The 16,191-nt window shown below is 35.4% G+C and overlaps 1 pseudogene; it reads left to right on the top strand.

Moving 5' to 3' along the window:
* The first annotated feature begins 652 nt into the window (after positions 1 to 652).
* LOC108400952 (centrosomal protein of 290 kDa-like) overlaps positions 653 to 16,191 on the top strand; it is a 332,902-nt pseudogene continuing 317,363 nt past the window's right edge.

Here is a 16,191-nt window from a genome sequence, read left to right as displayed (position 1 = left end):
TAATGCATATGGGCAGACATATCAAATAAACACAAACCGAAAGAAAACATAACAGTGGAAAATCTAACGTAAAAAAACGTATGGGACAATGCAAAGATGCTCAGTTTATGTGAACGAAAGAGAAAAAAATCACAGTAAAGATAAAATTGCCATGAAATTTAATGCATTAAAGATAAAATAAAAGCATTTGGAAAAACTAGAAATGAGAGAATTTTCAGCATGTTATTCTTGATATCCATAAATCAAGAACATAAAAAGTCTTTAGGGATTTTATTAATATAATTAATAAGTTTAATTAATAAAGATTAAACATTTTACCTTAAAAAGATTCAATACAGTTTTCCCAAATTTTTGGAAACATTTACCAAAACACACATCTTACATGGTTTATAAGATTTTAAAAATATTTTATTTGTATGTGATAGTCTGTCACCACAATGTGATAAAAAATAAAACATTAAGGGTTTTAAAACCTTTAAAAATTTAATCACTTGATAATAAAAAGCAAACCTTTTAAATATTAACTCATTAGGAAATGAAAGTTGCTAACTACAAACCATTTTTAAAGTAATGACCCTGAAAAACTGTATGTTAAAATTACGTGTCAAGACAACACAAGGTGGAAAGAATAGTCTTTTTTAGAAATGGTGCCATGACAATTGGATACATGCAAAAGAATGAAGTCAGAGCCCCATCTCATGCCACATATAAAAATTAGTCAAAATGGTTCAAGACCTAAATGGAGGAGCTAAAACTATAAAACTGTTTTATAAATATCATAAAATATCATCAGTGTGATGTTAGAGCTGACACCTGATGTAACAAGGAACCTGTTGAAAATGAGCTCTTTTTATTTGGACATGTAATAAGGAAATTTTGAGACTTAGGAAATATTCTTGTTTTTATTTTTGCATTAATTTTGTAGAATATACTTTTCTTGGAATATTACAAATATATCTAGTGCGTGAAATACAGAGGAAAAAAGAATTAAATGTTTTCTTCAACCAGATTGTTCAACCTGAATTTTTTTTGGCAACAATTGGTAGGCCAAAAAAGAGGTGTATGTATTTTTAAGGAATGGGAAACCCCTCCCCCAACCATTAATGAATGAAACTATATTCCAAGGGTAAAGCAGTGTATACTTGCTTAGGAACAGAAGTTGTTAAAATGAGATCTAAAAGCACCATTACAAATATTTTCCTTCATGAATGAGTTAGAAATTCTTTCTTCCTCACTTCATAAGTTTGGTTATTCCTTGTACTAATTCATCAGTTCCTTTGGAGAGAACTTCAAAGTTCAAACTTTGTTTGATGTTAATACAGTGTATTTGAATAGTGACTTTTTATATAGTTCTCCAGCTGATGAGTAGAACATGAGCCAAGTAACTTACAGCCTTTCGTATTATTTAGTACAGGTAGCTATGATGGGGAGGTTTTTGTCCCTAAGTACTGTTTCCTTAATGTAAACAAAAAGTTTCCTCTTATTTAACCCTTCCATCTGTATAATAGCTGAGCTATAAAGGTTACCTGTGGTAAGGCTAATTTTGCCTTTCGCCATTCAGCTGTCTAAAGGTAAGTTCTTTTTGTAGTCTTAACGGAATTTAGAAAAGCCATCCAAAGATACATTCTGAGTAATATGTTTCCTTGCCACTGTGTATTACATTTTTCTGAAATTAACTGAATTCCATTTTACTATAACAGGAGTTATAAAAGGATTCCCTTTATTTTTATTTTTATTATGATTTTAAATTGCCAAATAATACTGTTTCTTATATGAAAGAAAATAATTATTGCAATATTTTTATTACATGAGAAATCTTCTTTTTTTAAGTAATTCTGAACTGTGTTTTGCTTCCAGTTGTATTACCTTAGCCTCCTCAAAAATAGCTAGTGCTTCACCAGAAAGAAATACCAGCTTAACTCAGTGTATCCTTATTTACATAGGAAATGGCCATTTTCAAGATTGCAGCTCTCCAAAAAGTTCTAGATAATAGTGTTCCTCTGACTAAACTAGAATTGGCCAATAAACAATACAATGAACTAACTGCAAAGTACAAGGACATCTTACAAAAAGATAATATGCTTGTGCAAAGAGCAAGTAACTTGGAACACCTAGAGGTAAGTTTGTGTAATCCTTGAATCTTGTAGTATTAGCCATTCTGCTTTGATGATAACTTAACCTATAGGTACACAGTGACTTCTGAATGACTTCATCCAGGTCATCCTCCTTGGTCCACTTACATGACTTTGCTCATTCAAACCTCTTTCCCAGGCACTTAAAAATAAAAAAAGAGCATGGAGCAGATAGGATATTTTAATCTAAGGAGAAGCATCATTAAGGACCCATCCCTTTCCCTTAGCTCTGATCATGGTGTAAATTATTCTCTCATGGTCTCCGGCTGATTGGTGTTGCTTGGGATGGATGTGACTGAGAGTGAATAAGAAAATGGCTCCTCCTGGACCATGGATGAGCTCTGCAGATTTCCATCCTTTCTTACTGTAAATACAGGAAAGCAGGATGGAGCATGCTAAGACTCATTCAGTCTGTGAATGTGACCCACTGGGCCTCCCTACACGCGGTAGGCAAAACAAGCTCCTGATTTGTTCATCTTCATCTTCAGAATTGGCAGCTTATGTCTTTTGCCTTACTCTCTTTTTAATCCTCTGATAGGAGTGGAATGAGATCTAGTACTGTTGGCTTAAAAGCTTTAACTTTCTTAGAAGGACACATTTAGTAAAGCAAAACTTATATAGCTTTCATATATACATATAGTTTCTGAATAGCTTTCAATGACAAAATTATCTAAATCATTATTTATTAATACTAAATAGAAATAATCATGGTCAGTTTAATTTTTACTATTTTTGCTGAAGAGAGATGATTATGTTAATTTTTATAGAATATTCTTAATATTTAGGTGTGGTAACAATTTATTTTCTTTTTTTTTCATCTTTCATGTCCTTTTCCTCTCCTCTCTAGCATTAGAAAATCCTTAAGTAAGGAATCTCCTGTAGAAAACATCAAGTAGTTTTTAACTTTATCTTCTTGAAGAATATTTTTCATCTTAGAATTTTAAAAATTTTGTGTTTGTATGCTTTCTCTCCTCACATTTCAGTTTTAATTCTGTGTCTCTAAATAGATCTCTAAGCATTTCTCTACATATCTATTAACAATGTCTTACTTTCATTCTTTATTACGTTTATTGTAGTAGCCATTACTCATATCCCTATCTACAACATTACATCCTTACTACCACCAGAATGATCATTCTAAACATGCATCTGACCATTGTCACCCCCTTGCTTATTAAAGTCTGCCACTTAAAGAATAAAAGTCCAGTTCTTTTGTGATTATCCCTCACTTGCGTCACTATGACACTCTTGAGTTTCACACTATTTTTTAAGAAGCTGAACTGCCAACTCTCTGCAAGTGTTTTTTTTCCTCAGTATATTCTTTTATACCTGCTCTTTCCTTTGTCTTTTAAAAAGCCCTTCCCTCTCTTCCAGTTCATCTGCTTAGTGAGTTTCTTTTCCAGTTTTGATACTTTGTTCAGGCATTATTTTTTTTTCTCTGGAGCATCATCCCTCACAGAACAAAGTCACTCTCTTGGGTCTGTATTCATCCTTAATTTTGTACCTAGTTATATAACATTATATTATAAGTGTTTATATGTCTGCCTACCCTACCAGAATATAAGCTTCTTGGTATCAGGACTCTATTTACATTCATTTTTATGTATTTAATACCTCTGGTTTGCCACAGAATTACAGTTAATAGATGCCTCAGAGAGAGATAAAGGTGTAAAGTCATGGTGCAAAGGTTATCAGGAAATCATTGGTACTCTTGAGAGTAAAGTTTCATGAGAATAAAGGTGATGAAAATCCAAGTTCAGAATATAAAAAATAGAGTGCATTATAAGGAAATACAAAACTGAATGGGTGATAAAGCAATAAAAATACTAGAAATGTAATGGTTGAAGGAAAGAGAAATAGATATAGGTTGAGGTAGAATCAGGAGGAGGATTTGTTTTATTTTATCAGTTTTTGTTTTTGTTTTTGTTTTTTAATGAAGGAGACCAGTGAAGTTGGAGGGGAGAGGGAAAGAAAATTCAGAGCTAATAGGGAGAGAATGACTAAAGATGAGAGATGAGAATGGTAGAAGTGAGTGGCATTATTAGGGCTGGGGAAGAAAGCAGAATCTGGGGCAAGACCAGAATTATTCTTGACAGAGTCTCAAAGTAAAGGAAAAGGGGTAGAAAGATATTTAAAACATTCTAAGTCCTCTTTTGTTTTCCTTCTGTGTTTTTACTGTATCTAGAACTGGGTTATAATTGTGCACATTACCAGAAAGTCACAGTTTACTTCCTTATCTTGCTTTTCATTGTAACACCCCCTTTTGTAAGAATCTCATTACCCTGTTTTATTATTCACAATACTTGTTACCTGGTACTGTGTTGCCTATTGGCTTGTTTTCCAACTACCTCACAAACACCTAAGTTCTAGGACAGAATTTCTTTACCACTGAAGTCCACTGCTTAGAGAACCTGACATATAGCAGACATTCTATTTGTTAGAAGAAAGAATAAACAAGCTTTAAAATATTTTATTTATGTGCCAACTCCTACACTGATGTGTCCAGTCTGATTTCTCAGTACTATATGGAATTACCTACTTTACAACTCATTTTTCAAGGGGATCTCAAATTTAACATATCTAAAATGAACTCCTGATATCTATTTCTCTCATAATTGTTCCTGTATCAATATAGGCTACCATTGAAGTTATTTCCTAGTCCTCCTGCCTGTCATTTTTGCTTCATAAATGTAATTAATTCACGTGTATCCTCTTTTTTGCTTTCACTGCTGTGACCCTAGTCCAAACCAGGTCATCACTCACCTGGACCTTACAGTATCTTCCTGACTAATTGCTGATTTCTCTATTTACTCCTTCATTTATTCTCCACTTTACACCCAGAATGATTGCTTAAAATATCTTCTTTGAAATATTTAAATGATCCCCTATTTTACATTAAACTAAATGCCAGTTCCTTATTTTGACATACAATGCCTTGCCTGGAATTGCCTCTGTTCTCTCTCCAACTTTATCTTCAACCATTCTTCACTCTCATTTCTGCTCACATGCTCAAGCCCTATGACACTCCATACGCTTTCCTGCTTTAGAGCACCTGGGTTTACAATGTATCAGCTCTTTCCATGACTGCTTTCTCATCATTATTGGCTCCTTCTCATACCTTCAGTTTCAGCTTAAATGCCACCTTTTAAGTGTTTAATACCTTCTTTAACCATGCTGTCTAGATATACCTCCTTTTATTATTCTCTGAGTCCATACTCTTTTTCTTTCTAACTCGACTATTTTAATGATTTTGTTTGCTCACCTGTTTACTGTCTGCTGCCTTCCACACCCTCCCCAACTCCTGTTGCATTTACATACCCACAGATACCAAATGGTGGGACTTGGAAAGGCCAGAATTTTGTCTGTTTCTTTTTACTATGAACAGGCAGAACCTGTCATGGACGGCATGCTAGGAATGTGCAGTCACGATCTGTGTGAATGAGGAAAGTAAGCTGGTTTGGGAAGGTTGTGAAGCTGAGTGAGTACTCCAGCTTGGCCAGGAAGAGCATGACAGAAGCTAATACTCAGAAGTCTAGGGCCTCATATTGGACACAAAAGATTTTGATGATTATTTTAAAATAATATTTTTATATGTGTGTGTGTATCCATATATATATATGTGTTTTACCTGTGAGGGAACTTCTACTCTTACAAAGAAACAAACAAAAACAATCTTGTGAGTTTTAGGAGATAATATATAAAGTTAGGACAATGTCATTTCTATGGTATTAGTCTTAATCACAATGTGTTTTTTTGGTGATGTTTCTGTTCTATTCACTGTGAAAATGAATCTCTAAAGAACAAGTGGAGTCTGTAAGCAAAGAACTGGAGATTACCAAGGAAAAACTTCACACTATTGAGCAAGCCTGGGAACAAAAAACTAAGTTAGGTAAGTATGATGACTCTGATAATATAAAATAATTAAGATGTAATACTGAATATTTGTCATTTAAAGTTTATGTACCAGATGAAAATGAGGTTTTTGATAAAAATAAACTCTGCCCAACAGTTTAATTTGTCAGGCAATTGATGAATATCTTGTACTAATCTCTACCAAAGCTTGGTTCTCAGTTATATATTGAATTAGGTTTACTCATGAAATTATATGCTAAAAATTTATAAGTAAGCATTAGCTATTTTGAACCATTTGATAATCAAGATTGGTGATAACTTTGAAATACCTATATTTTAATGATCCTATTGAGTTTTTTTACTTATGTGTAAAGTAAAATATCATTGAATATTTTTAAATTAAAAGATAATCATAGAACATCAAAAAATGTGAAAGGAATTTGTATTGACCAACATCAAATAAATTTGCTGCTTTGGATCAGGTGTTTTTACTTGTTTTCCAAGACTTAGAGTTCTAATGCTTCCAAGTTTCTGTTACTAAATAGAGCTGTTCTATTGGACTGGTAACTGAGACGTGTAGTTTAGAGAGGCCTCACATTGGGAAGTCTAGAATAAGCTGCTATCAGAAATGCAATTTTCAATTCATTAAGCAATAAAAGCGAATTGCCTTGCATGTAGCTCCTACATGAAAGAAGATAATACCATTTTAAAATAAGATGTAAAAGCGAGTTTTACATGCAAGTTCTCTGTTCATATTACCCCAACTCTCTTTAATAAGTGTTGAATTCCCTAAGGAAACTCCTTAATTTTCAAATCCCTTAATCTCTCCTGTGCATGGCTTTATCAGTGAAGTTTTAAAGCTTTTCTTACTTCCTGTTGCCCTTACATTGTTGCTTAAAAGTGTCACCTTACCAGCTTCTATCATCCAAGAATTGGTTGGTATCAGGCTGTTGTGCTCTACCCTCTAAGAACACGCCAAAGACAAGGACATACAGATAGCTGATCTGTTGCAGCCCCTGTGACATGCCTGTCCTCATTCTCATTGTTCAGCACAAAATAGAATGGAGAAGGGCTTTTATGTTCCTTGTGTATTTATACTCAGTAGATTTTTCTTTCTTTCATTATGCTTGCCTGAATGAGTTGCTCTTCCATAATGGACTGGTTTACTATCTCAGCTTCTTTTAGTAATTGTTGCTGCTCATTATTAGATCAGTTATTCCAAAATCGTATCTGGAAAGATACATACAGAACAAAATGATGTACTTCTGAAAACAGGAAGATACCCAAACAGCTTTTTGTTTGATTCCAAAACATTCGTAGTTCTTTGAGTAAACTCAGTTACTAAACTCAAGCTTGTAAAGCTAGAAAAATAGGGGGCATTATTGGTGTTACCAGAGACTCTGTGAAGTGAATCACTGCTTAGGTCCTTAAAATAATTGACATCCTTGAACATATGATTGATTCCCTAAAAAATAAAACGCTACCAAATTTTGTTTTTTTCCTCGAGCATGTCATGTCTGTTATGCAAAACAAAAGTATTAGTTTTCTCTTTCTTCACAAAAAAATGATTAAGTAACTAGTGACAATCCCATGTAATGCCTTTTCATGGAAAATTAGGAATTTTTAATTCTCTTTTCATTTAACCACAGACTTTTATGTTTCAAGACAAGCCATACAACTCTGCATATAAGATTAGGGTGTAGTAATGGTGTGGGGGGTGGGTCACGGGGAAGACAGTGTAGCACAGAGAAGATAAGTAGTGACTCTGTGGCATCTTACTACACTGATGGGCAGTGTCTGCAGTGGGGTATGGGGGGGACTCGATAATATGGGTGAATGTAGCAACCAAATTGTTTTTCTTGTGAAACCTTCATAGGAATATATACCTTAATGAAAAAAAAAGAGAAAAAGATTAGGGTGTAGTAACTAATAAAAGAATTTAAAATATTTGATATTAGATGTATACAAAGGCCACATAGTACTGATGGTTAAAGAAGATTTGGCGAAATCCCTAAATCACATGGCATCAGATTTTATTTTTCAGCTTCACTCTGTGTGACTTTAAAAATAAAGTCTTTGCACTTGTATCACAAAGCAGTATCCCTTCTCTGTATTGCTTCTTATACAGTTTATATCCTTTCAGCTAACAAAATATTTATTTGCCCTTTTAGTTACCCACATATGATACCTTCTACACTACATCTTTTACCTTGTTTCAATAATATTAAGAGGAATAATTTTTATTATCATTTGATTGATGAAGAGTGTAAGTTCTCCAGAGATTGAATGGGATAGGTAGTATGCAGGCAGGCAGTAACAGAGCTAAGACTGGAGTCTAGGTCTGTCATACTTCAAAAGGCTCATCTTTTTTCCGCTGGAATCAAATTTCCTCCATATATGCAATGTCTAAAATGTCTGGGATATAACTTTGATAACAAAGTATTGTTACATGTAGATAACGAATCTAACATGGATAAGGCAGAGAAATCAATAACCAACAGCGAAATTGTATCTATTTCTTAAAAAATCACTAGGTTTGAGATGAAGGAATTAAATGAAAGGCAATGGGCTGAACATTCTCAAAAAATGTACGAACATGTGAAGACTTCATTAAAGCAAATGGAAGAACGTAATTTTGAATTGGAAACCAAATTTGCTGAGGTTTCATATTGCAATTTTAATCATGCAATTATAGAGTAAAGAATTAGCATGATAGACATTGTCTTATTGTAAGAGGTTTGTTTTCATCTCTGGAGTAGCATATTTATTAATGCTTGTGTTTCATGTAGTGGATACATAAAAGATGTATTTTTAAATCTGAAAAAGTTTAAATGAAAGCACATGTTTCTGTGAAATGAGTTATTTCTCATCAGCATTTCATTATTAGATACAATGTGCAAAAAGATATTATTTGCTTAATAATAAAATTGCCTTCCACTACCATCCATTCATTTAACAAATGTATATTGAATGTCTATTACTATACAGGGGCTGGGGTTATAGCAGAAAATAAAATAGTTGTCTCTGCTCTCAGGGACTTTATAGTGTAATAGGTTTTAGGATTTATTTTAATATGGTCCAAATTATTAAACCAGATGGTAATAAATATAGTTTGAAAATATTCAACAATTTATAATGAAGTAGCACCTTTAGAATTAGTATATTTTTCAAAATACATATTTCATTTTATTTTGAGTCTCTAAATAGATATCAGTAAGATTTTATTTTCTCATTTGGATTTATTTACAGATAATGTAATTGAAGTAAAATATAATATGTTTACTGCAATCCAAGCAAATTAATAATATCCAGGATTCAGATATTATTAGATTGTGAATTGCCTAATATAAATGACTTTGGTGGTTTGGCATATAAACAGAGTTCTCATAATTTGTCCCTGACTCTTTCTCTCTTTACCCTCTTCAGTCTATTATTATACTTCACACCGGCTTCAGTATCTGGACTAACACGAAGGAAAGAAGACTGTCTTACACCAAAAGCTAAATTGAAAGGGAAATCTTACCCAAAACTGATGTTTCTGAACATTTTTTGTTACTCTTTCTTAGCTTACCAAAATCAGTTTGGAAGTACAGAAGGTAGAACAGATGTTAAGATGAATTAGCTGAGAGTGTGAGCAAGACAGTAAGTGATGCTGATAGGCAATGAATTCTAGAATTAGAGAAGAATGAGATGGAATTAAAAGTTGAAGTGTCAAAGTAAGTGCATGCAAACTTTCTAGTCACTTGATTAGATGTGTCTCCTCTAATTTATCTTTAAGAAACCTAATTCCAGTGGTAGAGATGTAATATTCTTAGTAGAATAATAAGTGGTTTGTTTTTATAGGAACAGGGTTAAATAATATTAAGATTAATTTTAATAGGTGTAAATAGAGTAAATTATTTCTCAAGATGTCACATTTTTCGAGTCCAGGAATAGAATTGCAGAAGAAACTGAACCTGGAATCAAGACCCTATGAGGTCTAGTTTTTCTACATACTAATTATTTTTGGACGGAAAGGTAGTGGCTGTTTAATTTATTCAAAACTAAATTTTTTTACTTCATTAAAGCAATAATAGTATCTCTTCTGCCTGTTTCATAAGGTTGCTATAAAAACAAGTTCAGATTTTGATTTAGTTTACATTTATTAAGAATATACTATGTACTATGCTAGGTATTAAATATATATTAACTTATACAGTTATACTTAATAATCCTGAAGTAACATTGTTATTTTCATTTTCATGTTGAAACAGTTTATTAGCTTATTATTTACAAAATATATGTAAATACTGTGTGCCAGGTAAATGCCATGTACTTACTCTCCTTTGTAATTATGTGTTACAAAAGTAGAAAAGTATGAGGAGGCCTGAGTTGATCCATCAAACACAGATAATTAGTAAAAATGGTTTTATAGCTTACCCAGAAAGTTAGAGACTTTTTGTTTTTTTTTTTCTTCTTTTTGAGCCTTGATAGTCCTTTGGGGAATATCGGTCATTTGCAGCCTTTACATTATAAAGGACTCCTTTTTTATTTTATCCTTCCTCCCACCTCCTGGACCTCACCTTTTGAAGTAAACTAATTTTTAAATACACTCATTCTATTGTATTTTAATTAAAACTTACCTAACTGGTGGTTAGCCAGAGACAGGTAAGATTCCTCAAGGGAGGAACAACCTAAGACAGGCACAGTCGCAGGGGGGCCATCAGGTGAGAAATTGGGGATCAACAGAGGTGAGGCTTAGAACCTCATGCCCCCTGTTTTGAGAGAAATCTTCTACATCCATGGATGTTTTGTTGCCCTTGTCTAGCTTGGATTAATACTTAGTCTATAGGCACAGACTTGATCATCTACATTTGCCCTCTTACAGCACTAAATTATGTTTTGTAACTTTATCTTGCATCTACCTACCACTTCAGCATTTTATTTAAAAATAATAATAATAATAATAAGGGAGAAATGTGGGATTCACATGTAAATCAAGTATAAAAATCAAAAGAATAGAGGGGCGGAGCCAGGATGGTGATGTGAGTAGAGCAGCAGAAATCTCCTCCGAAAACCACATATATCTATGAAAATATAACAAAGACAACTCTTCCTAAAATAGAGACCAGAGGACACAGGACAACATCCAGACCACATCCACACCTGCGAGAACCCAGTGTCTTGCAAAGGGGGTAAGATACAAGCCCCGGCCTGGTGGGTCCTGAGTGCCCCTCTCCCCAGCTCCTGGCAGGAGTAGAGAGGTCTGAGCGGGAGGGAGAAGGAGCCCAGGACCCAGCCATCCAGACCAGAGCGCAGACACAGTGCATGCGCAGGGCCCTGGATACTAGGGAAACAGGGCAGCAAGAACGGTGAGTGGGTACTAGACGTTGGTGCCATAGGACAAAAGAAAAGTGAGCGGCCATCTTTTTGTTGTTGTTGTTGTTTTGTGGTGGTGAGTGCTTTTTGGAAGTCTTAAAGGAACAGGGTCCCCAATACTAGGGAAACAGGACAGCAAGACCGGCGAGCGGGTATCAGAGACCAGCACCAGAGAATAAAAGAAACAGGAGTGGCCACCTTTTTTTCTTTTTTCTTTTGTATTTTTTTTTGTTGTTGTATTGTTTTAGTGAGTGCTTTTTGGAAGTCTTAAAGGGATAAGGACCCCAATACTAGGGAAACAGGGCAGCAAGTCTGGTGAGCAGGTGCCCAAGGCTGGTGGTGGAGAATAAAGAAAAACGAGCGGCCATGTTTTTTTTTTTTTTTTGTGGTCATTGTTTTGTTTTGGTGGGTGCTTTTTGGAAGTTTTAAAAGGGGCAGGGTGGAACACTTAGTCCAGAGGTAGGGAATCCTGGGATCTCTGGGCACTCTAATCCCCTGGGCGACAGGGAGCACGGAGGACCCTTACAGAGATAAATAGCCTCCCAGCCACTCCCCCTCCAACGCAACTCCACCACGTTGGAGCAGCAGCCCGAGCCAGGCCATGCCCACAGCAACAGTGGAGATAAAGTCCATAGCAGCTGGGTAGGAAGCAGAAGCCCTGTCTGCGTGCAGCTACCCAGCACAAGCCACTAGAGGTCGCTATTCTCCCAGGAGAAGAAGGCCACAAACCAACAAGAAGGGAAGTTCTTCCAGCCATCACTGGTCCCAGCTCTGCAAACTATTCCTATCACCATGAAAAGACAAAATTACAGGCAAACCAAGATCACAGAGACACCAGAGAAGGAGAAAGACCTAACCAGTCTTCCTGACAAAGAATTGAAAATAAAAATCATAAACATGCTGACAGAGATGCAGAGAAATACACAAGAGAAATGGGATGAAGTCTGGTGGGAGATCACAGATGCCAAAAAGGAGATCACAGAAATGAAACAAACTCTGGAAAGATTTATAAGCAGAATGGATAAGATGCAAGAGGCCATTGATGGAATTGAAACCAGAGAACAGGAACGCATAGAAGCTGATATAGAGAGAGATAAAAGGATCTCCAGGAATGAAACAATATTAAGAGAACTGTGTGACCAATCCAAAAGGAACAATATCCGCATTATAGGGGTACCAGAAGAAGAAGAGAGAGGAAAAGGGATGGAAAGTATCCTGGAAGAAATAATTGCTGAAAACTTCCCCAAACTAGGGGAGGAAATAATCGAACAGACCACGGAAATACACAGAACCCCCAACAGAAAGGATCCAAGGAGGACAACACCAAGACACATAATAATTAAAATGGCAAAGATCAAGGACAAGGAAAGAGTTTTAAAGGCAGGTAGACAGAAAAAGGTCACCTATAAAGGAAAACCCATCAGGCTAACATCAGACTTCTCAACAGAAACCCTACAGGCCAGAAGAGAATGGCATCATATATTGAATGCAATGAAACAGAAGGGCCTTGAACCAAGGATACTGTATCCAACACGACTATCATTTAAATATGATGGTGGGATTAAACAATTCCCAGACAAGCAAAAGAGGAGGGAATTTGCTTCCCACAAACCACCTCTACAGGGCATCTTACAGAGACAGCTCTAGATGGGAGCACTCCTAGAAAGAGCACAGAACAAAACACCCAACATATGAAGAATGGAGGAGGAGGAATAAGAAGGGAGAGAAGAAAAGAATCTCCAGACAGTGTATATAACAGCTCAATAAGCGAGCTAAGTTAAGCAGAAAGATACTAAAGAGGCTAACCTTGAACCTTTGGTAATCACAAATTTAAAGCCTGCAATGGCAATAAGTACTTATCTTTCAATAGGCACCCTAAATGTAAATGAACTGAATGTACAATCAAAAGACACAGAGTAATAGAATGGATAAAAAAGTAAGACCCATCTATATGCTGCTTAGAAGAAACTCACCTCGAACCCAAAGACATGCACAGACTAAAAGTCAAGGGATGGAAAAACATATTTCAGGCAAACAACAGCGAGAAGAAAGCAGGGGTTGCAGTACTAATATCAGACAAAATAGACTTCAAAACAAAGAAAGTAACAAGAGGTAAAGAAGGACACTACATAATGATAAAGGGCTCAGTCCAACAAGAGGATATACCCATTCTAAATATATATGGACCCAACACAGGAGCACCAGCATATGTGAAACAAATACTAACAGAACTAAAGGGGGAAATAGACAGCAATGCATTTATTTCAGGAGACTTCAACACACCACTCACCACAAAAGATAGATCCACTGGGAAGAAAATAAGTGAGGACACGGAAGCACTAAAAAACACAGTAGAGCAGATGGACCTAATAGATATCTATAGAACTCTACATCCAAAAGCAACAGGATATACATTCTTCTCAAGTGCACATGAAACATTCTCCAGAATAGACCACATACTAGCACACAAAAAGAGCCTCAGCAAAATCCAAAATATTGAAATTCTACCAACCAATTTTTCAGACCACAAAGGTATAAAACTAGAAATAAATTCTACAAAGAAAACAAAAAGGCTCACAAACATATGGAGGCTTAACAACAAGCTCCTAAATAATTAATGGATCAATGAACAAATTAAAATAGAGATCAAGGAATATATAGAAACAAATGACAACAACAACACAAAGCCCCAAATTCTGTGGGACGCAGCGAAAGCAGTCCTAAGAGGAAAGTATATGGCGATCCAGGCACACTTGAAGAAAGAAGAACAATCCCAAATGAATAGTCTAACATCACAATTATTAAAACTGGAAAAAGAAGAACAAAGGAGGCCTAAAGTCAGCAGAAGGAGGGACATAATAAAGATCAGAGAAGAAATAAACAAAATTGAGAAGAATAAAACAATAGCAAAAATCAACAAAATCAAGAGCTGGTCCTTTGAGAAAATAAACAAAATAGATAAGCCTCTAGCCAAACTTATTAAGAGAAAAAGAGAATCAACACAAATCAACAGAATCAGAAATGAGAATGGAAAAATCACGACAGACTCCACAGAAATACAAAGAATTATTAAAGACTACTATGAAAACCTATATGCCAACAAGCTGGAAAACCTAGAAGAAATGGACAACTTCATAGAAAAATACAACCTTGCAAGACTGACCAAAAAAGAAACACAAAAGTTAAACAAACCAATTACGAACAAAGAAATTGAAATGGTAATCAAAAAACTACCCAAGAACAAAGCACCCGGGACAGACGGATTTACCGCAGAATTTTATCAGACACACAGAGAAGACATAATACCCATTCTCCTTAAAGTTTTCCAAAAAATAGAAGAGGAGGGAATACTCCCAAACGCATTCTATGAAGCCAACATTAACCTAATACCAAAACCAGGCAAAGACTCCACCAAAAAAGAAAATTACAGACCAATATCCCTGATGAATGTAGATGCAAAAATACTTAATAAAATATTAGCACACTGAATTCAAAAGTATATCAAAAGGATCATACACCATGACCAAGTGGGATTCAGCCCAGGGATGCGAGGATGGTGCAACATTCAAAAATCCATCAACATCATCCACCACATCAACAAAAAGAAAGACAAAAACCACATGATCATCTCCATAGATGCTGAAAAACCATTTGACAAAATTCAACATCCATTCATGATAAAAACTCTCAGCAAAATGGGAATAGAGGGCAAGTTCCTCAACATAATAAAGGCCATATATCATAAAACCACAGCCAACATTATACTGAACAGCGAGAAGCTGAAAGGTTTTCCTCTGAGATTGAGAACTAGACAGGGATGCCCACTCTCCCCACTGATTTTTAGCATAGTACTGGAGGTCCTAGCCACAGCAATCAGACAAAACAAATACAAGGAATCCAGATTGGTAAAGAAGAAGTTAAACTGTCACTATTTGCAGATGACATGATATTGTACATAAAAAACCCTAAAGACTCCACCCCAAAACTACTAGAACTGATATCAGAATACAGCAGAGTTGCAGGATACAAAGTTAACACACAGAAATCTGTAGCTTTCCTATACACTAACAATGAATCAATAGAAAGAGAAATCAGGAAAACATTTCCATTCACAATTGCATCAAAAAGAATAAAATACCGAGCAATAAATCTAACCAAGGAAGTGAATGACCTATACTCTGAAAACTACAAGTCACTCAAGAGAAATTAAAGGGGACACTAACAAATGGAAACTCATCCCATGCTCCTGGCTAGGAAGAATCAATATCGTCAAAATGGCCATCCTGCCCAAAGCAATATACAGATTTGATGCAATTCCTATCAAATTACCAGCAACATTCTTCAATGAACTGAAACAAATAATTCAAAAATTCATATGAAAACACCAAAGACCCCGAATAGCCAAAGCAATCCTGAGAAAGAAGAATAAAGTAGGGGGGATCTCACTCTCCAACTTCAAGCTCTACTACAAAGCCACAGTAATCAAGACAATTTGGTACTGGCACAAGAACAGAGCCACAGACCAGTGGAACAGAATAGAGACTCCAGACATTAACCCAAACATATATGGTCAATTAATAGTTGATAAAGGAGCCATGGACATACAATGGTGAAATGAGAGTCTCTTCAACAGATGGTTCTGGCCAAACTGGACAGCTACATGTAGGAGAATGAAACTGGACAATTGTCTAACCCCATATACAAAAGTAAATTCAAAATGGATCAAACACCTGAATGTAAGTCATGAAACAATTAAACTCTTGGAAAAAAACATAGGCAAAAACCTCTTAGACATAAACATGAGTGACCTCTTCTTGAACATATTTCCCCGGGCAAGGAAAACAACAGC

This window comes from Manis javanica, chromosome 10, assembly GCF_040802235.1.
Source record: "Manis javanica isolate MJ-LG chromosome 10, MJ_LKY, whole genome shotgun sequence".
Lineage (NCBI taxonomy): Eukaryota > Metazoa > Chordata > Mammalia > Pholidota > Manidae > Manis > Manis javanica.
The sequence above is the reverse complement of the archived record's forward strand: the minus strand, read 5'-3'. Positions and strand labels throughout refer to the sequence as shown.